This window comes from Larimichthys crocea, chromosome XXIV (genome assembly GCF_000972845.2).
Source record: "Larimichthys crocea isolate SSNF chromosome XXIV, L_crocea_2.0, whole genome shotgun sequence".
NCBI classification, from domain to species: Eukaryota; Metazoa; Chordata; class Actinopteri; family Sciaenidae; genus Larimichthys; species Larimichthys crocea.
In genome coordinates this window covers 17,944,046-17,968,434 of record NC_040034.1, presented here as the reverse complement: position 1 = coordinate 17,968,434, position 24,389 = coordinate 17,944,046, and the positions used below count along the sequence as shown (strand labels likewise).

At 39.4% G+C, this 24,389-nt stretch overlaps 1 protein-coding gene across 3 annotated transcripts in view; it reads left to right on the top strand.

The window, feature by feature from the left end:
- The window catches only part of alk (ALK receptor tyrosine kinase), a 302,582-nt gene that overhangs the window by 199,099 nt on the left and 79,094 nt on the right, over positions 1-24,389 (top strand). The gene's annotated exons all lie outside the window — the stretch shown is intronic.

The window sequence follows — 24,389 nt, the reverse complement described above, 5'->3', positions numbered from 1 at the left end:
TTCAAGCTTTGCTCATTCTAAGCAACTTTGTTTGTTTTCCCATTTACCACAAACCAAAATGTTAGTAGAAGCTCCACAGTAAATTGGATCCTGCTGTTTTCTTAGCAGAAGCAAAGTAATGAAACAATATTTTTATTGTTATTAATATCAATGATTAAATCAATTATGGCAATATGACCAACACACAGTTCTGACAACCACAAGTCAGTACCTGGTTTCATGGCTGATAGCCATAGTCCTACAGACTTTAATAAAAGTGCAATGAAGAGGAGACAAAAGGGGGTGCACTCAGGAGCATGGAGTATGTTTCAGAACAAACCTTCATTCTTTCACACCCTGCCGTCTGTAATACCCAGTCTGTGAGTGTGTTCCAGTAGCTAAACTGAGTTTGAGGAGACTCTCAAATTACTTTTCGTTCAGTCTTTTCCCTCTACGTTAACAACAAAGAACTTTCTGCCTCAGTGTCATTTCCCAATAATTACAGCAACTTTCCAGAGGCAAGTGCTACATTATCACGTCACCCTTCATCCTGCGTTCGTATGAACCATTAAAAATTTCAAAGTGAAGAAAGATCATACCACTTTCGTGTTTCTTTGATGTCGATTGCTCAATAAAATCAAACTGTCACATCAATGATGCTCCCAGACAGATGACGATAGCGAGACTTCAAGGCCATCTAATGTCTGAACTTTGAGACGGCCACAAACACAAACCAGGGTGTCTGCTGATACTTAGTCTTCGCTTCACTCAACACAGACTGAAGACAATCTCCTCGCTTTTGCCTGCATCTGTACGTGCAAAATTAATGTGTCAACTACCGAGTAGAATCGGGGGGGAGAGCATCGTATCCGGTACGGCGTGTCCTTGAAAGAATTTAAGGGATATAGGTTTATTCACAGCTTTCCTTTTTACCTAAACTTACATTTAGGAATTCCCAGATTTCCAATCAAATTAATTTAATTCTATTCATCTGTCAAGTATAATCATACAAGAGCAACTAGAGTAAAATGTACTTCTGTAAACGAAATAAGTAATAACAATAATAATATCATACAACAACAAAGGCAATAATAAGAAAAACAATAAGAACAGCAATGGCCATGATTAAGAAATAGTCCTAGGCAGTGTCTTCATTTAGCATCATAGTGGTCTGAGGGTAGAAACTTTTCCTCAGCCTCTCAGGTCTAGCCTGGTGTTCAGAATCTTCTTTCTGATTGTAGCAGAGATGATGATTCACCCCTATTTTTTCAAGCATCTGGAATAGATGGAGCATCACCTATTGTACCTTCAGTTGAACAAACTACTCTTTGCATGGCCTTGTTCAGTTTCTGTACTGGACAGTGAAGTTCCCCTTCAGAATGGGAATTTCCTCAAACATAAGAGGTGAAACAGTCTTGCCTTTCTCACTACAGAGTCAGTATGCAGCACCTAGGTCAGGACCTGTTGATATTAAGGTGGGTATAATTCCTTCCCAGCTTCTTTCCAAAGTCCAGTATCATCTCCTTAGTTTTGCTGATGTTCAGGAGTAGGCAGTTGTCTTGACACCAGCAGGTCAGGTTCTCTGCTTCTTTAAGATGGCCTTTGGATGGGTTATCTGTGATCAGACCCCCCACAGCTGTGTCATTACATTACATTACATTACATTACATTGCATTTGGCAGACGCTTTTATCCAAAGTGACTTACAGAGGAGGACATAAGCTGAGAAAGGTGTAAAGGAGCACAGAGTAGTTGTTAGTTTTGTTAGTTTTGTTAGGCAGGGAAACATTCTCAAACAGGTTTTTACAAGTTTTTTAAAGGTCGAAAGGGATGTTGCTGTTCTAGTAGCCATTGGTAGGTCATTCCACCATTTGGGGACAACCACAGAGAAGAGTTTAGAGTGACCTCGCTTTGCGAGAGGCGAGGGTACAACTAGACGGTTTGTATGAGCGGAGCGTAACGCCCTGGTCGGGACGTGAGCCTTTAGTAAGACGCTGAGATAGGCAGGGGCAGATCCTGAGATGGTTGTCAGCCGACTTGGCGATGAAGAGTCAAAAGTAGCATTACAGTTTGAGCTGGGGTTTCAAAAAACAGCCCTGGGATGCTCCGATCTTAAGGCTTTGGATGGAAGAGGTGTGCCACCCTCACCGTCTGGTGTCTGCCAGTTCCACATACACAGTGAGGTGTCCAGATCCTTGTGCTTTGTTGCCAGTCTGGAGGGAACTATGGTGTTAAATGTTTAACTGTAACACTAGTCTTGCATAGCTCTCTTTCTTGTCCAGGTAGGATGATTAGTTAGGACAGTCGGCCAACTGTACTGTTTATCTGGTATTTCGAGACAAGCTGATATCTTGCTACAAAGCAAAGAATATTCTATCTGCAAGTAGTTTCTCTGGTGCAAATTATCGACTTTACATTCGAGCAAGCAGCTGTTATTCCTTGTTTCTATGTTTGTTTGGGTCACAGAGCGAAGAAACATCTTGTAAAATTGGGAACTTTCTGATTTACTGTACGACAGAAGGAATATTTCTGTACAAGCATGAAATATGAGTCTTTGAGGATGATGGATTGAAAGGTTTGAACATCCTATCTGTTTCTGTTTCACATTTTGTCTTCTGTTCTGTTCTGATAAAAAACATTTTGATCATCAATGAAAAAAAAAAAGTGTAAAACCAATGACATCAAGCTTCAAACTGGTTTCAAGATAAACCATGCTGTTTCTTTTTTCCCATGTGGCCTTTTTTCCCTCCCTGCTGGATCATCCCCTCACTACCCTATTGCCCTCTTCACCACCATTATGAACCCCCACTATACACACTTGTAGACCTCCTGCTGTATTCATGTTAACCCTCCATCACGGATCAGCCCCAGGGGTGTGTTTCTGTGAAGATGAAAGCATGGCAACTCCTTTGATAGCACAATTTATTACATGAATTCCCCCTGATAACTACAGGGAAACATGCGGAGGAAAACAAAAATGCATTCACCTTGTTAAATTGCTGAACTCACTTTGTGCACCAGCCGCTCTTAGATGATAACTTCTCCTAGGAAACAACAGGTTTTTCTTGCTGGGTCAAAGCAGTTGAAATACAGTAACAAAATAGGTGTAAAAAAATATTTAAAAAGAAAGAACACGATGTGAGCAGAGACATGCTCAAATTAATCTTTAAAGCGTGTTCTGTCTTTGTGAAAGTGATGGAAAACTTTAGCAGCATTACAGCAAATAAAACATTTTACCAAGACTATCTTAAAGCAAAAATTAATATTTGAATAAAAACATGCATTCAGATTAATCTGAATGCAACGAGATAAACAAGCAATTGAGCGAGCCTTGAGGCAAAGTTGCTGTGAAAAAAATAGGTTGCATCATGAATTCACCTGCTCTCCTCCTGAAAATGCCTCAGTCACACTGGAGCTTCTGGTCCTTTGGCTGTTGGATGCGTACTACCTTTAGAAGGACTGGTCTCAAAACACATTGTGCCCGAGGCTCGCAGGATCAGTCCTTAAGAAACAGCTTGAACCCAAGCAAATACATTTTTTTTTCTTAACACTTTAATGTGAATCTGCGGTGCAACTTCACAGCAAGCTTTTCCTTCATTCCATCTGGCAGATGGGAATAAACATTGTGAAATAACCAGCTTTGTCTGCAATCGGATCTGAAACAAGATTAAGTTGATTTGAAGCAGCAGGAGTCTAAATATCTGCGCAATGTGCTGCCTAGTACAAGATAAATGGACCTTCCTGCAGACTTAGACACATAATGACTAGTCAAGTATATGCTGTTTTTTGTCAGACTTGTCTTTGCGGCTACCTTTATTAGATTTCTGGCATCATTGATGGACATGTTTCAAGAGACGGGGACCTCATCATGGGCAACATGCACACACCTCCCACCTTTTTCATCATTAGTAGCCAACAGGTCTGGTCGGCCAAAGGGGAATCTGAATCTTCCTTTCCACAGTCATTACTCAAAGCACGAGAACTTTCACTGTTCTTTTGTAGCTTAGAGAGAGTCCTTTGGGATCACAAATGATGTTAGCTAACCAGTCATATTTCTCATTCACCACCACAGTGGTTATCTTGGAGTTCCCTTGGTGGAGTCCTCATACGCTGACCTCTTTCAAAGCAGCACTTCTCCCTGCATTTCGACCATTGCTCACTTGTCAAGGCTGGCTAAAGAAAGTCCAGTGTTGTGTGAAATGGCCAGGGACCTGTCTCCCTAACAGCTGCACCTCAAGAAACATACAGTTTTCTTCCCCTGGTATTCTTTTCATTCTGCAAAACCACAGGATGTGGCATACAAAAAACCCTGCTGCTCCTCTATCTCTCCTTTTCTACCCACTGTGTTCAATCTATGTTTCATCCCTCCTCCCACTCGGTTTGTCATTGCTTTGTTTAGCCTACTTACACCATGCTTCAGCGAACAAGATGCACCTGTCCTCTGAGCAATTATTTGGCAACTGGATGCCTCCCTTGGCGGATGTCTTTGTAACTCATCAAATTCTCTTTTGAAGCTTGTTCAGTATTCAGGCGGCGAGGCATGCCTGGGATCATCAGAGGTGAAGCTGTTTCAAGCATCGGTCTGATTCAAAAGGTCAAGCTGCCACAAGCACTTTCACTAGTTAACTATCTTTAAACAGAAGAACACTTTATCCCAAACAGTCTCTGCAACAGATGGAAGCTTTGCTTGGATTGTTTATTGTTTGGTGTGTGAATCTGATATGTCAAACTGTGTGACATATCTTAGCTAATTCATTTCTGCTGTTTACCTGATGTGAAATATTAAGAGGTCATATCTGCAGGATATTAGCCATATGTATAAAGTTATCTATTGATTGCAAGTGATGCATTTTACATTTACACAGCTCGTCTCTTTAGCAGAACCGTTCATTCATAAAATACATTCATGGTTTTATACACGCTCATATTGTTATCCTTCATACAAATGGATATGGTTATAAGCCCAGCATTAGCCATCAGCACATTTTTCAATATGCCCCCAGGCTGCAAATCAGGAACAAGTAGAAATAAAACGTCCATTTGCATAGTATATAAAATCTGATAGCGCTGACATGAGCAGAAAGTAAAACATTCATGATGAATCAAGAACTTAACAGTTTAAGAGTCTTTTTTTATTGTTTATTTCATATAAATTATGAATCATTTTGCAAATACTTTGCTGCCCAAATTTAGCTTCCTTTCAGTAATAATTAACTGACAGCACTGCAAGCCAGATTGCTTCCTGTACTCCACGCATGATCCAGACTTTAGCTACCTGGCTGTATGAAATTTGACATGCATGCAGAAAGAAACAGAATAAAACAAAAATATTGTAATATCACACACAAACTGAAAAGTAGGTTGTATACATGCACGTGTAAAACAGAAAACATGTTTGCCAACAATGCATTTAACAAAAAGTTCAATCTGAGGTTGTTTATATACTGCGGTGGCCGGGACCCGACATTGTTGCAAATAATAGAAAGGCTGCAAGTAAAAATAAACGCTGCTGCAAATGAAACAACAACAAGGATGCAAATAAAAAAAGCCACAACGGAAGTAAATTACCGGGGACTATTATTGCCAGTGCACCATTGTTTTTTTATGTGAGAAGAGAGAGAGAGAGAGAGAGAGAGAGAGAGAGAGAGAGAGAGAAGAAGAAAAACAAACGAACAAGTAAATGAAAAGGTTAGTGTTTACTGTTGCTACATGACTGTACTTGTCAATGTGTTATAGTTAGGCCATTCATTCGTTTTTCTTCTTATTTCTCGTCTTCTTCTTATTAGCAATGGCAGGTGACGGCCACCGTAATATACAATATATAATACCTTGAAGTCGCACCAAAATATATACAATATAATATGTATTAAAATGAAATGTTTGACTGAAGAAGCATAAGTGAATAATAGTGACCGTTCACAACCTGAACTAAATCTTCACTTACATATACCTTTAAACAACAAAATAAACAGCATTCTTTATACCATAAAGATCATAGATCGTATGTAAAAATGCAGGATCCACTAAATCCAAACTAATCACAAAACATACAGTATGTAAATTAAATGTAGAACATAGTTAATGTATGTTAATATATGCTTAAATACTATTGTGGAATATGAAGTATTTTATTATTCTATATTCAGAATTATACTTTGATTTTGAGTGTATTTATGGAAATACAGACTGACAGTGCACAAACAACAATTCACTGTTGACTGACATCCCATCAGTAATATTGCTCCGGGAGTTTTTCATGTTTATCTTCATCAGTGTGAATCACCAACAGATTGATTTCTGTTGATTGTACCTTCCTTACATCAATGTTGACTTTCTATTATTCATGATAGACTTCTTATCACTTTGAATGATTGGTAAGAGAAGTGAAAGGGAATACTCTCAATGCTATACTGATTGTGGGATTGTCTGTATGCAGCAATATTTTCAGAAATACGCATTTCATGTGGAGCAGAGTAAGTACTAACCCAACCATGCCACGTAAAGGCACACCTGATCAGGCTCTCATGTAGTAAATAGCTTCAATCCAATCCAAGCAAAATAAAAAAGTTTTCTTAACAACCATATGTTGGAGAAAAACACTTGAAATTAAACAGACGCTGTACTACGTGCATGTCGAACTGCACCGCAGAGTAGATTATAAGTTGTTTTACACCTATAATGTAAAACAGAAGTTTTGCAAAGAACAAGATGGCAGGGAAGAAGAAGAGGAAAACAACTTCTGAGAGATTTGCCGTAATATAGATGAATTCTTTTCCTGATAAAGGCTGCTTACTTCTCAGGATGTAAGTGCTGTCAGAGAACAGACATGTCGTCTCCAGGTAATATAAAGTTCAGCCATGGGTCAGCTTTGCCATTATCATTGATACATTCAATAACATACTGCTGAGTGGATTTGCAGAGCAGTAACTAGTACATGACCTCTGGCAAACTTCAGTACGTGTTCAACACTGAGGTCTGAATGTGACTCACGGCTGTAAATATAAGGACGAATGGGCCTTTGATATCAGCAATTATTAACATCTTCCAGCTGTGTTTCCTGTCTTGAGACCTATAGACTCACAGGAACTGGTTTTAAACGATTACTTCCATTTCAAGGTGAGTCTGTAGCGACTGTAATGACTCACACTTTTCTCCCACGTTTTACACAAGTGAGAAGTTTTTTTAGATTTCTCACCTGGCTGTCGACATGTGCTGTATGCGGTGTGCGTAAATTATTTAGAAGGGACTGGCCTGGCTTGAGAAATTTAGAAATACTACACTATACAAGACAAAGCATATTGTGTTATTTCTCTTGCTTGTATTATTAATCAGAGGAGACAGAGAATCCTATACACTGATTTCATCTGGGCTCACTTGAAGACACTTCTGCTCCAATGTAGCACTATAGATTACACTACGTGTTGCTTACACTACTTAGTTACTTGTCTAATTCTTCTTATTCTGCTATGTAAAAGTCTCTAAAGTTAGTAAATTAACATGAGGGTGCTATAGAGCTGCATATTGCACCTATTCACCAAAGGCTCTCACCATGACAGGCTTTGATATATTGAAAATGAAGCTGAAGCAGCCCCTGCCTGTGAGCAGGCTCATCTGAGCTTAACTATTAGACCCTGCCCTGCCCTCGATAATGTATTACTTTCATTTTAGCACTCAGAGAAAGAGGAATAATTGGAAAGGAACCAAATCACATACCATTGCTTTTATTTGCTGTCTGCCATTATTTAAGTCCAAATGTGTTGGATTAAAAAAATTACGATTTCTGTCACTTTCGACTCTGAATGGTCAGATAAAAGAGACTGTGGCAGACAGCAACAAACCCCATTACCAACTTACCCCACAGTTCATCACCTCACTCTCAGCAGGATCAACGCTCTAGAAAAATTGAAAGATGCTAGAAGGCACATTTGAAGAAGCACACAAAACATCTACCTTAGAGGCTTCAAAAACAACAGCTGACTGCGCCAACCTATTATTTGTTCTTCTGCTGTGTTGAGTGGGTGGAACACACAATCCTGTATGTTGTGTAATTAATCATAGAATAGCTCAAAATTTCCAATCAAATCAAGAATTATCCTGATACATGTGACAAAATGTTGTATCTATTTCTCAAACAGTAATGGAAAAATGTAATTAAAACTTGAGGCTGTTATTCATAGGCGAGTGCACATGCCGGGAATTCTTGTGATTGAATACTGGATCCTTAAAGCTGAAAGAATATAAGTGAGGTTACATGAGCTTAATTGCTCTGTCCTTCAGATGAGTGCTGGTTTTTTTTTTTGGTGGGGGGGGGGGGGGGTGGTTTTTTAAAGTTTTTATCTCTTTTTTTTTTTTTGGGGGGGGGGGGGGGTTTGCAGTATTTTGAAAGTTTAATCGCTCTTTACTTCCTGAAGGAGCAGTACTTGTGTTGCTATTGTTAAAAATATCAAACATTTTTTGGCCATTGTACAACAATCATTACACATTTTTCCTGGTGCTTTTCCCTGTAGCCTGAACAAAATGGGTAAGCAAGCATATTTTCAGCAATATGTAAAAAACAAAAAAAAAATACTGTAAAATAAATTGTTATTTGGATGCAATTTAGTCTTTTTTTGGTTATTTTAATGCACATTCACCTACAGGGGTCCCAGTAACATAATGAAGTCATAAGGTGGGACTTTGAGGTAGGAAAAATAAAGTTTTACATTTTTCTCTTTTTGCCCCCACGACTGCCTTTCAGACATCTGTCTGTCGCTGTGGAAAATAGCTGTGCTGTATCTATACCGTGATTCAACAGGCAGCCTGCAGGCAATTTATTTTCCGGAAATCAGCTTTGAAGAGCAGTGTGCCCCAAAGAGTTGAGGGGCAGATATTGGTCCTGAACGCTGAATCCCTATTCAAAACCTTTGGGGTCAGTACACATCCACAACTCTGTGCTTACCAAAGCAGTTGATGTACCCTAGAAAGCCTGCCTTGGTATATATAAACCTTTTTATCAACTTTTTACCAGCTGTACTATATTTAAAGGTAGTTTTCAAACTGCTCTGCATAATGCGTTGTATTTAGCTGACTTGTAATGCATTTCAAATGAGTGCGCATGAAGGTAGAGTAGGTTAGAGCATTTAGATCAAGAATAATGAAGACCTGGTACAGCTTTGAATATAATGTGAACTGCTATCGAATATGTCTCATCAAAATGTCACAGAGCAGCCTGTAAAAACTTTATTTAGAAGGCTGTTGCATCCGCTGTAATGGATATGAAAACATGGTCATACACAAAAATGTTATGACCGTTCAGGAACGTTAAATTCAACTGCCAATGGCCATCATGTCATCTTTAGCATTCTTGCTCTAAAGCCATAAGCTGCATATAAAAGCATCAGCAGATATTACATTTCATTTAAATTTGCAATGATTTTAAATGTCACGCACAGGACATCATTTTGTTTTACAGGCCTTGGATTCTTCCAGTTGTATTATTGCTTCCAGCTGGGAAGTAAAATCGTGCCATTTTTTCATGATATCCACTTTGATTTCCCATTGATATGCACATATTGCATAAATTCTATGAATTCATGTATTATCTCTGTTCAAAATGAGTATTTCCGAGCCTCATAATGTTTCCACTCTGACTTAGTTGCATAGCTGTTTGTCTTAAACTTAACACTTAACTTCTCGGATCAATAATGCAGCAACCAAACTCAGAAAACAGAATGATGGCTTATGCGACATTCTGATAAGTGTTCATCAGGGTCATTATGAAGCCTGGCTTGTGAAATCTCACCTGCATAGATGACTGGCTAATTAGACACACTGTAAATACAACTGAGCTATAAAAAAATATATATATATTTAGTGCATACTGTAATCTGCTTCACTCTGACTTGACTGTTCAGTACAAAGATTCAGCTTTTCGTTCCTTTTCTTTTCAGCTGAATGTTAAAGTCCTTCATCAGCGGACACGAGTCACGTTTCAAATGCCTTTTTTCATCACCTGTGATGTGAACACATCAGATTTCCACACAGGCAGAGAAAAGCAAAATGTACGTCCTGCTCACAGTTCCGTTTTAAAATCCCAGCGCACCACAGAGCGTCTCTCCTGCCGAGCTGCTGACAGCGCTGTCAGCCAAAGAGTCCATCACAGTGGACGACGGGAGAGGAGGTTGTATCACCGTCTGGTGCAAAAGTGGTTTAGCCGTCTTCACTGACAGTCATCACCGGAGCAGAGAAAAGCAAAGAAGCCTTGCCTTGCACAATTCTGTCCGCCGTCACACTGCCCTCCGATTGCAGCACAGTTCGTTTTGTGGTCTGTGGTCATTTTGAAACTCTGTATAGTTTACATATTGTCATGCTGTCGCCCAAACATTGCTCTGTGTACACAGTGACACCGCTAAAAAACAAAAGTGAAGAGTTGACAAAATGCAAGTCGATTCAGTATCTTCTTGACTGATGACTCAAATCAACATATTTTAGGGGTCGGCCTGTCCTATTCTTTTTTTTTAATCAAAATTCACATTTAATAGTCTAATAGAAACACTTCTTATCCACTATCTTATTGGCTTAGTAAGGAAACAACCTAGCCAAATTATTTTTAATCTCCGCATTAAGCATAAATTGTTCTGAGCTGTTGACTGTGCTTTCAGACCTTTACATACCTGTGGGGGTTTCTGTGAATGACAGCGAGCTGACGGCCCACATGTCAGTCGCTCTTCAGGAGAGTGAAAGGCTGCAGGACAGGCTGCGTGATTGATTGCAGTGCTGATGTAACTATGCTGCCGTACACCACCATAGCTGTACGGCAGCACAGAATTCTGAGTATGGTATTTGACGGAGAGAAAGACAATGAAGAGACCTGCGATAGCAGAGTGCGAGAAAGGTGGAAAGAGAGAGGTATGGAACAATACTGGATCAGGATCAGGATCACTCAGCTGTGACGCCTCTGAGTAGCTGATCTGGTGCATTGATCGGGAAATGCAAGAGGGTAAATGTTGATGGCAGGAGAATAACGAGAAACTGGAATTCATCAAAAGGAACCTCAGAGTCTGACTGGTTTGTATAACTTACAGCACAAGTCATGTGTATGACAAGCAGTAAGTTTCAGGATGCCCTTGAGGAAAAAAAACAACAGCTCTGTTTATGGTGTCTGTCTGGATACTGAGTAAAAAACACCTTGCATTCTTCAGAAAAATATCCATGATTGTCAATGAAAATGAGATTTGGAGAGCTACAAGGTAATAGATAGTAATCCAATCAAATCCTGTCAAGGGATTAGTGTCAAAAATGTGAGATGAAACAAAGCTTTTCATACGCACAGTTTCACACAATATTAAACCAGCGTGATTTGGTTAAATGCCAGACAGCGGAGTAGATTGTCATGATCAGAGTGTTCCCTGCCAGCATTGATAAACTAATACCTGAGACCTGTTGTGGTATGTTTGAAAAAGACAATTTGTTTTAGCTTCTGGGCATTGTTCCTTTTGTTGACAATAACTGGATCAAGTTCAATTAGAATACTGAAAGAGAAATGGATCTTACCTCTAAGTGAGATGAAGAATTTATGATAGGATGATAAGTCTGGATGACCTTGTGGCCTGGTGCTCTGCCAAAAACAACAAACAGGTTCCATTAGCAGTCTGAAGGCTTATGCTGAGACATATTAGTCTAATGGGTCCATAAATATATAGTACAAATGTGACAAATTATCACCTTGTTTTTCAGGTCATTTGAAGTGTCATTATTGTTGTTGTTGTTGTTGTTGTGTTTTTGATTAGATTAGATTTGAAGAACAAACATATGACAGTATTTCAGATGATGTTGTCATTTGAAAGTGTAAAAGATACATGCACGAATGCAATCTGTAGATTAGATACACTATAAAATTATATGTAATGACTCTCAAGAACATGGCAATGTCATAAGTAGAACTCATGGTAACACTTTCTATGAAGACAACATCTACATAGCTTCATAATTCTTTATGACTACACATAAACAGTCTTGTAGTATTTTGTAAGAATACAGGTCGTGTTCCAGTAATACATTTCTATTAAATTCAGACATATATCTACAGTATGTATACTGTGTTAGTGTGCAGCCTATAATGTGGGCAAGCTTTTGATTCAAATACATATTCTTTATCGAGATCCACATTGAGATGAAAATGAAAATGACAAATTTTTATCTGTATTTTTCTTTTACTTCCCTCTTTCTTTTAATCAAGTTACTGGATCATTGAACTAAAATATGTGGTTAGTAACATAGAGATGTTATTAATGTGTTTAACAATTCTTGGTTTAAGCTCATGAAATGTTTTGCCAGTGTATGCTTTGCCTCATGGGCATGCAATGATCCCTTTGATTTTTATCTTTTCACCAATACAAAGATGTCCGCACCGCATTCAGAATCCATTTTCAGTCGTTTCTTTTGATTGTTTGAAAAGTGCTTAATGTGTCAGGGCAACATATTTTTATATTTTTGTGCAGAATGCTTTGTCATTTCAAAGACACCCAGTGACGGATCATGAATTCATTGTGCTTTCACATTTGGGTGCATGGGTCATTGAAAAAAAGAGATTTTTATGAAAAATGACAGCAGAGTGATATAACAACAGTCAGAAAACACAACCAGAATCTTCTAATATAACTGTTGCTGAAGGCAAATGCTCATTAAAAATTTTGCTGCTTGTTGAACGTCTCTGTCTACAACCTTTTCAATTCAGAAACAGAAGAGTCAGCAGTTGTTCTTAGAGATCGTATGTCCATGGGTCCCAACACCCTCAATGTTAAGTGACAGGCTGGAGATATCCATGAGAGCTTCGGGGAGCAGAAGAAAAACTGTAACTGTAGCCGTGTCACTACACATCAAATGCATGAGTCAGCACTGCTTCTCAAAGATCATTTGTGCAAGGAGGCCTGTTCCTCTGATGGCGACAAGCCAAAAGATTTCCACCGGAGAACAGAATAAACAACTGCAGACTTGCCACCGAACTAACTAAAGGACTGTAGGCACTGCACCTCGACTCTGATTCATCATTTTAGAAACCTCATAAGACAGGGGTGATGAAAGAAGCAGGGTACTCAAGAATGAAGTTTATTATATGTCCCTACAGTGCAGTTTTTCTTTAGACTTGGAACATTTCAACTTTTTCTTCAGCTTTGTCTCAAAGATGTGTTAACATGCCGAAGCATGAAATACACTCATAAAAGTTCAATGAAGTCATACAACTCATAATATACATAATATACTATACGGTCTGCTTGGGGACCTTTGGGACATTGTCTCGAAGTTTGTATTTATATATAGATGAGGTAAAGTTGCATTGAGAATATTACATGTATCGATGAGGCAACTGTTTTTCAATTTGATGTTTTGAAGCATCAGAACACACACAACATTACACATAATATTGCATCATATGATAGGTCAGAGGCACGTCTAAACTTTGATGAAGTGATACTTTAAAGTAGTTTAATTGAGCAATATTTGTAATGGCTAATGGGCAGCCTTGAAAAGACATTCATGTTTGGTCAATATTAAAGTTGACGTGCAAATCCAAAAGACGAGTTTAGCTGCAGTCTTGATATCATTTAAAATTCAGACTGATATATTCTGTCTGTTTTAGATATATATAATTATGGACAAATAGTCTGAATTGGTCTACATCCCCAATCTGAATACTTCTAGTGAGTTATGGGGCAAGGGGGTTTCCCATTAAATCAGTGTCTGCAATGATTTGTTTGACATTCAGATTTTTTTTGGCATTGGCTCATTACCTCAGTGCAGCTATACAATAAGATGGAAACCATCTCTGCAGCTATGTGCTCAATCTGTGAGAAAATTCTATTCTGAGTATTTCATCCCTCAGGCCTATAATCTGTTTTTCCTCCCCTGTTGCTACATTTCACCTCAATGATGTCGGGCAGGTTTATGATCAGCCATCACTCTTAAGAACAATGGGATCAAGGGTCAGCCCAAGCCCTTCTCTCAGCGAGACCGTGCAATGTCACTCTCGAGATGAGCCCTGCTCTCCCTCCACCCATGCTTATTGGCTGAAATATCTGCTCACTGTGCCACTTTTGACATGTAATCTACTGCAGGCAGCAACAGAGAGGGAGCTAGATGATAAATCTTCTCTGGGACTGAGCATGTTTTATGGGCATCACGTCCTTACCGCTAAACTATGCTTGAGTGTTCCCGCAGCACTGGAGATGAATGTAAAACAGCTCAGTATGGAGGGCAGTCTCTGAGGGAGAGTCGTGTGTTTTCTGGTGCCCACCAAGTTATTTTAACCATGAAGTCTATTGAGCCCATCAGGGAAAAGCATTGCTGTAGCTTCTGTCAGAACGTCAGCCAAAGATAGTTCTGAATCCCATGACAAGAAAGACACACGGTAGTTTAGAACTGCATACTACTGACATGATATTCATGAGGACCATCTGTTTTATAAAAGTAGTTTATAGCTTTAAAAAAAAATGTCTGTGATTAACTGTGCCTTTAAAGCTCATTTCCATAATGTTAGGAGACTCAAAAGAGACTGATGGAAAAAAAAAACAAGAGGTCAAAATTGGTGTCACAGACGCAGTTATTCTCACTTTCACTTTGGGTCAAGGGTAAAATTAGTCTAAACCTCTTGGTAATACTATTTATGAATACCACATCCACAGTGTGTTTTGGGGCATTCATAATAAATTATGATACATCCATAATGCTTTATGACTACACTCATAAACATAATGCTTTCTGCACTAAAACATTATAGACTTGATATATATGATTTATATCATATATAAGTGTCTTATGGATGCTCTTGACTCATTAGAAATTTGAGTTTGAATGATGGGGCCTATAGGACACTATGACTACCTATACACACCTATACACACACCTCAACAATTAACTGTAGTAAGGACTCAAAGTATGCTATAACAGTTCATGTAGTGTCATGAGTCAGAATCACAACTTCTACAATCTGCATTATTTTTTAGTGTTACCCAACCTTCAAGGCAACATTAAAGTTTGGTATTTTTTCTGATTTACTGTAGTTCCAGAGTGCACACCACTTATACACCACTGTCATAAATATGAACAGCTATACATGTGTATTTGTAATGATTGCATTACTTATGGTAAACAACTTTGCTTATAGCTAAACATCAGGCAAGTGCAACAACACAAGACATAGCAGCCAGGTCATTTTACCTACTAGTCCAACAGCAAGCAACCCAGCTCAGCATCTGGGCACCCACCAATGACTAAAAGTCGGCCCTAGATTTATTCTTGTCCAGCGGCTTCCTGCTCAGTCATTCTTTCCTTTTCGCTAGACCTTCCTTTGTCAACAACCTCTGCCTGCCAGGCTCCGGTTCTGGCATGACACATGAGAGGGAGCAGCTGAAGGACACCAGAGGGGGGAAAGAAAAACGTTTTTTTTCCTACAATATATGACCTAGTTTCCCTAAAATCTGTGAAACAGTGGGTGGTGTGACCCCATTACATAGTGTAAGAACAGGTATACGGGGCACAGACTGGGAATAATAGAGGGGCCATTCATCCTTTCACAAGCCAGTGCAGCATCATAATGACAGTCAATCTGTTATTTCAAGGTAGTAAGTGTATACCAGACACAGATATATACACCCAGAATGTGAATCGATAAATATGACTCATACCTGCTTTTTTCCAAGAATTTTACTTTTTGAAACAAAAGTTTATATCGGAAGGAGTGAAAAAGTTTGCAACAAATAGAATTTCAGCACCTGGAAGAATTAATTGAAACTCTGGGATCAGCTTTGCACTCAGCAGGAAGGTTAGACCACTATTTCTCCTGTGCATTTTAATAATGGAAACATTTCAGCAACCAGATCCAAATTTTCTCTTTCTTGCATGAACAATTCTTTTTACCGACATTACTTCTACACAACACTGTCTAGAATATGCGAGGTGTTTCAAAAAGAAAAGGAAGATGAATTGTCTTTCTTTTCCGAGAGGAACTCTTTTTAAACCTTGTAAGTTCCGAAGATGTTTACAATTCTCGTCATTAAATTCCATGCAGTCATCACAAATCATACGCATGCATGTACGCAGACACACGCCACACACTTTAATGATAAAAGACAGAAGGTCTACAGGCTGGTCTTTCTGAGGCACAGGTGATAAACTTAGACTCTCTCTAGTCTTGCAAATACACCAGGCAAATTAGAGAGAACTGTCAAGCCATCGTTTGTAATGGCAAAGTTGTTATTCATTTCATCCTCACTCCCTAGTTACATAAAGTTTTCATGGCAAAGTGTTCTCACTGCCTGTTCACAACAAGGTTTTCTTTTTCACTGTGTTACACGTCATTCACCCTGGCCCAGTTTCATTGAATTTGAATGAAAGAGGGTGCATAGTGTTCCACTGATTTGATGGAACACAGCAGAGGTGGCGTTCATGATTGCTATTTACAGGAGTGTTTATGGCAGACATGCATAAATGATCCAGCATGTTTTCACTGGTCTTTTTCCAGCTCTACCCCAAAACATTTTGAAAAATTAGCTGTATAATTGTTTACAGCAAGCACACATTGACCTTTCCTCTCTCGTTCTCTCAACTGTGCCGATAAAGCTGTTTAATTTTTTTGTACATCTTACTTTGTGGCCACTGTAGTTTCTCCTGCATGCTAGATAGGAGAAAATGAAGCGAGATGTTTGCAATCTGCAACTATACTCCTAGATGGCACTATAGAGTGGTCATGTAATTGTTTCACCGATTGGTAGAACGTGAACTTTTTTATCGCTTGCTGTTGAATATGAAATCTGTGGTTTTATTCCCTCATTCCTGTGATGGAAATGAGACCGAACAATGCTGCTGCGGACACTGGGCAAATAACAAAACATGTCTATTAGACTGAACAATCCCACTGAAGTCAGTAATTACATTTGTTTTACCACATAGACCCTTCTGGAGGTTGGTAATGAAATAAAAACTCCGCAAGTCTATTTATTACACGTTGTTCGTTTTACTCTGTCATTACCAACTGCACTTTTTACAGTGCTACCCAGCTGGTAAAGCATTACATTAAAAAAGAAAATCTTGGCATATACATACAATGAGCAACACATAAGGAGCTATTAGAGCTTGCTTTGGGCAATCTGTTCATTATAAGCTTCCATGGATTTCTTTACATTTAAAACTGCACAGTAGAAACATGATTCCCAAAAGAAATTAATGAAACTATCTCAAGTCTTTTTTGTGAAACAGTTGAATTAAATCTCAACTAATAAGCTTTAGAAATGTTACAAATACTCTCTCTCTCTCTCTCTATATATATATATATATATATATATATATATAAATATAAACTATCCATAGGAAAGTTATCCAAATAAAGTGTTGCCTAATGTTGTCATTGTGGTTAGTAAAGCCAATGAATATGACATGACTATTCTTTGTATGCCAATTGACCACCCAGACCTCTACCGTACTTCTTGCTGCAGGAAGCGTTTTGTATTGGGACTACATATAAATCTTGTCAGGCAGAATGATGATACAAAGTGTTAGATAATTTGATCTTTCCTCGAGTGTAATCATCCAAAGTATCTTCAGTTTTATTAAACGTCCTCCACTGGGGATCATAGTATGTGAGTGATAGTGACAGTCTACAGTGTGTCAAAATGTTCGCCACCATTATGGACAGGGACGATTCTCAAGCATCATTTTCAGTAGCTGTTACACGAATGTGCATTTGCAGCACGGACTTATGTGTTTGTTTGTGTTTTGTTCATGTGGCCTTTAAAGTGAGAAGAAACCAAAACATTAGTTATTTGTGAAATGAAAGAATCAATTTTTGGATTTTCAAATCATAAAAGATAAGAATTGTAATTCTTTATTGATCGTTGCTCGTTGTCATCCCTCCTCCACCAAACTGCAGGCTCTGATTTTACAGTTTGCCCCAAGATAGAGTTTGTTAATGTCACTCTGTGGCAGAGTCGCTCTGTGACACTGTGCTTCTCTTTACAGTACGCTGCAGGGAGCAACAAGGTCAGAGCATAGACTCCAAATATAGTGTCTGTAATATCATGAAGTCTGGTCAATGTAAGTTGGCTGCTCTGCCACATCATGTTTTCCATCACAGCCACAAGTCTATCACCGCTGCTCCACTTTTGGGAAATTTGCCGGAAAGAGGGAGACCACTCATGCAGTTCTTGTAGGCTATGCGTCATCAAGCAGAAGCCTCTAGTTGCACAAAATTTAATCATGGTACCCACATGAGGTGAGTGTAATTGGGCACTGTTTTGGTAATATGCAGCACATCCCTCAAATTAGAGGCTATAATTGGAACAAACATACTGGTCCTGCTGTCTTTAGACTGGCTGCAGGGATTTAATCAACCAAAAGACTGGGCCTTATCCATTTTACAACACAGTTTGGATGAGAGAAGAATAACGCATGAAAAAAAAAGAATAGAACTTTTTTATACTCTCTGCTTTACTAGTACTACTGTATAGGCTAGGCAACATGAATACACATTTTAATGCTCTTGCAAACTGTTTAATGGTTGACAAATTCCCTTTAATGCATTTCATGCATTAAGGGGATTTTGGACTGTGTGTCTCAGCTTCCACCAACAAGAAAAATATAAATAGGACATGGCCAGCTAAGGTGTAATCCATGTAGGCAGTGGTCCAAGCATATTTTTCAACACTGAAATTGCATTGTCCGAATTAAACAGGCACTCCTTGTCATGGCAAGCTGCAGCGGTCAGTGTGTCAATCACTGGCAGCAGTTCAATGAGTTTTATCTGTGCAACACAACATTGTGCTCTAAATTAGTAATTTATTAATGACTGCAAAATCCTTGACGTCTGAAAATCAGCCTTTACTGACTGTGATTAATTGCGTCTTTAATGAAATGTATAAAAGGATCTTGGTGGAACGGTTCAGTTATTATCCCATGAAAAATGTAAACATTAATAGGGTTTTTCTGCATAAAGTATAAACTTAGACCCACAGAAGCGAGGAGAAATTTGATCATGCATTTGTTCTGCATGATTGCAGCCTGTGTGATTATTCATGAAGAATACCACCGCATTTCCAACAAACAATGCTCAATCAAGCTGCAAACCAAGAGTCCAATGCATACCATTTTGTCTCTTTTTTTAAAAGTGGTCCTTGTTTTTGTTACTTTTGTTCTTAGAAGGTTTTTTTTTTCATCACATTTGTTGTGGGTGATATTTATCTTGAAGGGTAATGGCTTTTTCTTTCACTTGGAGATTCTTTCTGAAGCAATAGTTTGGTGCTCTCTCTATGAAGGCGGTATGGTGCATGTGAAAGAGTTACATAGACAATTTAATGGACCAGAAAAAGAAACATTTACTTGTATTCATATAATAAAACTAATAATACAGCCACATGACATTCAGAAAATGAAGATCTTATGTAAATGTCGAATTGATGTCAGCTTTCATGACATAATTTGGAAAAGGTAAAACAAACAAAGCACATTACCTCAAGCTAAGGTCATAGCCTCTTTGAAGCACATCAGACTAAGCTGTTTAATCCATTCCTCCCTTTCAAATGAGACCTGAAGTCACAACTTTTGTTGTGGATGAAAATAAAAAAATCAATCCAAGTGACATGAAAGTTCCTACTAATCTTAAGTTTAGCTGCATTACTCTCTAAAACTAAACCATATCACATTCATGTTCTGCTTTCTAAGCTCGGAGCCAAACACTTATCCCCTTGTGCTTCCTATTTTAACATGAACAACATTTATTTTACACAGCCCAATGCCTAAGGTCTTCGAGTAAATACCATTAACATATTCCCATTTAACACACAGTTAAACATGGGAATTTGAAAAAGATCTGAATAATTTGAGCCTCGGTATAAACATGCATGAAAATACAGTGCAGTGCAGTTACCACCATTTAGCTCCAACAATTTTACCTACTTCAAATAAACAACTTTTCTTTTCTAAAGAAATTCTCATGCTTTCAGGTTTTTTTATCTGCATAAATCAGCACATTAACCGATTGCTAGTAACACATTTAGAGTAATATAACATTTTTTTCAATGTACTTTCTTATCTGACAGCGATAAGGTCCTTTTGTATTATGCAAAACTGCATAACGATACGTTCCGTTATTTAGAAAGCTCTGTTTCTGCGATTGGATTTAAATCCAACATACACCTAAACCTATATCTGTGTGTCTAGTTCCACTATGAGCTAAGTCAGGAGTTACCAACAAGAGGTTGTGAGATAAATCTGAGGGGTGGTGATCTGATTAACAGCAGAGAAACATGACAAATGGTATTTTTCGGATGTTCCAATAATCTTTTTCTAGAGAATTCAAGATAATTTTACCTCCCCAGCCCTCTAAAGATAAATAGTTTTGGTTGAACACAGAGCTATTCAGTTACAAATTCAGTGGGCCTTTTCAGCATCATATTTAAAAACTTTTTTTTAGATTTTAATACAAGCTTTGACCAAATGTGACCCTGGCACACACAGGTGTAGAAAAAGGGCTATCAGTGTTATTAGCTCCATTGAAATAACCACAATCTGTATTTTCAAGACAGGGTTAAATTGATGCGTTTCATTTTCGATTTCACTTTTCAGGGTTGACACAGAAATATTTTAATAGTGCACTAACCAACTTCTGACAGTCAGTACATATTTTTGAAAATATACTATGTATGGTTGGAATTAACATGAATTTTTTTTTTTGCCTATAACTGCTGTAAATACTATTTGCCATTATGTGATATGTTTTGTCTGAGCTACCTTATATCAAGTTTTCACAGGTCTTGATCTTGATCTAATGTTTTCGGCTTAGTGTTCTCTTGGTATTTCCTGTGTCTCAGTCTTATATGGGTGTTTGTTTTCCTAAACTTCTGCAGGGGCATCCTGTCAACACTGCTAACATCTAAGCAGTGCAGTGCTTTTAGGACTACAGACATCATAGCATTTATCTGCCTGCAGGGCAATTATTGGTCAGTTGGGCCTCCATGGTCAAGAAGAGAAGATGGACTCAAACACTGCTGAAACACTACTTTCATGACTTGCTTCTCCACAAAAAAGATATATTAAAAAATATTAATAACATTAAATGTAAAAACATAATATAACAATAATTAATAATATTTTTTTTTAAAATTGCAGACTGCTGAAATCTTGGATGCTTCTTGTTATAAAGTTTGGCTGCAGTGCAGTGTCCAGCACTAGCAATGAGACTAACAGGACATTATTTTTATACATAGCACATCTAACATGTGGTGTGGTGACACATGATAAATCAGTCAGTTAGGTGTGGGTTCGACCGGGATTGTAAAGAGAGCGGTAAACGGAAAGGCGGGGGGTTTGCCGTTCTAGTTAACAGATGGTGTAATCGCGGTCACATCACAATTAAAGAACAGCTCTGTAGCCCGGATGTTGAACTGATAGCCATACCATCTGCCTAGAGAGATCCCGCATGTCATCATCGTTGTCCTGTACATCCATCCCTCTGCAAACCCAACATCTGCCTGCAGCACCATACACACCATCATCTCCAAACTACAGACCCAACACCCCAGTGCCCTCATCATCATGTCGGGAGACTTTAATCATATCAACTTGGATAGAGTCCTGCCGACTTTCAAACAGTACATGAGCTGTCCTACCAGAGAGTAGAGGACCCTGGACCTGATGTATGCTAAATTTAAGGATGCATACATCTCCTCTTCTCTCAGTCCTCTGGGCAGGTCTGATCACATTCTGGTTTACCTTAAATCCTGCTATGTGCCTCTGGTGAAGAGGAAGCCTACGACCACAAGGACTGCGAGGAGGTGGTCGGAGGAGGCTTATGAGGCACTGCAGGGCTGCTTTGAATTGACTGACTGGCCTGCACTCTGTGAGCCCCACGGGGAGGACATTGATAGGCTCACAGAGTGCATCACTGACTATATCAACTTCTGTGTGGACTGCAATGTTCCAGCTCGGACTGTCACCTGTTTTGCTAACAATAAACCCTGGATCACCAAGAACATTTAGGCCATGACAAGAAGAGAGCATTCAGAGATGGCAACCGTGATGAGGTGAGGAGAGTGCAGGGGGTACTCAAATTTAAAATCAGGGAGGCTAAAAATAATTATGGTAGAAAGCTGGAGAATAAACTCCAGCGAAACAACATGAGGGATGCGTAGTGGCATGAGAACTATCACTGTGGCCCCTGCCCCACAAGACTCTGCAGCCCAACAACTATTACCACTCTACCTGCCCCTACTCCTTCTCCTTACAGACCCCTTGTCTGCCCCTCATTCACAACCACCTACTCCACCCCTCCCCCCTGCTCTGCATCATGTCCCCCACAACCTGAGAACCTCCCCCGTCCCCCAACTGTCACCTCTACAGTGTCCTTTACACCTGACCTGGTGAGAAGACAGCTGACGAGCTGTGTGGAGTACTGTGTCAAGTCTTCAGCCTGTGCTTGCACCTCCAGAGGGTCCCAGTGTTGTGGAAGACATCCTGCCTCATTCCTGTGCCAAAGACATCGCGTCCCAGCAGCCCTCAGAACTACAGACCAGTAGCCTTGACGTCCCACATTATGAGGACCCTAGAGAGGCTTGTCCTCAGCTAAATGGTCAGGCCCTTCACTGATCCACTACAGTTCACCTACCAGCCCCACCTGGGAGTTGAGGACTGCATCATCTACCTGCTGAACAGAGTCTACACTCATCTGGACAAGCCGACGAGGGCAGTGAGAATCATGTTCTTTGACTTCTCCAGTGCTTTTAACACTATCCGTCCGACTCTACTGGGTGAGAAGATGACTGCAATGCAGGTGGAGGCCCCCATCATGTCCTGGATTGTTGACTACCTGATGGCCAGCCTACAGAACTGAGTGTCTAAAAGGGGGGTCAGCAACACTGAGGTCCCACAGGGGACTGTCCTCTCTCCCTTCCTTTTCACCCTCTTCACCTCAGATTTCAACTATTGCACCGAATCCTGCCACCTTCCGAAGTTTTCTGATGACTCAGCAATAGTTGGTTGTATTAAAAGGGTGATGACAGTGAATACAGGACTGTTGTGGAGCTAATAGTGGATCTGAGGAGGGTAAAAACACCAGTGACCCCTGTTTCCATTAAGGGGGTCCCTGTGGATACTGTTGAGGAGTATAAGTACCTGGGGGTGTACTTGAATAAAAAATTGGACTGGACGAGAAACACTGAGGCTGTCTACAAAAAGGGCCAAAGCCGACTCTTCTTCCTAAGGATGCTGAGGTCCTTTAACATCTGCTGAGGATGTTTTACGAGTCTGTTGTGGCCAGTGTGATCCTCTTCGCTGTCACATGCTGGGGCGGTGGGCTGAAGATCGCAGACACCAACAGACTAAGTAAACTGATCAGGAGAGCTGGTGATGTCGTGGGGGAGGAGCTGGACACTGACGACCGTGGCAGAGAGGAGGATGCTGTACAGGCTTCAGTCCATATTGGACAATGTCTCTCACCCTCTCTACGACACACTGGCTCAGCAGAGGAGCTCCTTCAGCAGAAGACTCTTCTCTCTTAGATGCACAACAGAGCGACACAGAAAATCATTCGGTCATTAAACTCTATAACGCCTTCCTCAGAGAGTCAGACACACCCCCTTCTGTAATCTCACACAAACACGGACAATCACGTTTTGCAGTTGTTGCACATTATTTAACTGTAAATTTGATCTTTTTTATTTATAAAGTTTATATAATTTATTTTGTCATTAATAGATGATTACTTGTTTAACGTGTGTTGTTTTTGTTTGTTTGTTTGTATACCTGGAGTTTTGTAACAAAATTAATTTCCCCCTGGGATTTTTAAAGTATTTCTGATTCTGATTCTGTTACTGTTTCCTGTTGTCTGGATTCATCATGTTTGAGCTAAAAGCAGCATTTTCATGTTTCAGAGAGAACATGTTTTAATCACAAGTGCTGTCACTTGATTGGGGCAATTTCCTGTGGCTCTGCAAAGTATGAGGTTGTAAAGTAATTGAATTTGGGTCATAATTAAAAAGTGCAAGAGCCATGTGATCTCTCTCTCCCCGTGCCTTTCATCTTTGTAATAGCATAGCAGTTTACATCTAAGAGCCAAAGCTTTCATCACTGAAATTGCTAATCTATAGTGGTCTTATGTGCCATGTAAAGTACAGCAGAAGCCTTATTAAATTGGATATGCAGTTTAATTTGACATTGACAGGACAAAAACACAAATGCATTGAGGATCAGTCATGGAGAAAGTTGGCTAGGATAAGCTGCAAAAAATACCAGAGTTAATAGATGGCACAGTTTAATGTGGAGACTTAAAACTGTATCTAAACCAGTTTTCTAAATTTGAACAACATGATACATTCCAGTATTTGTGTGAAGAGGAATTAGGGCTTCGTTTCCATTCCTCCATATAAGCACGGCTGATATGTTGCCATG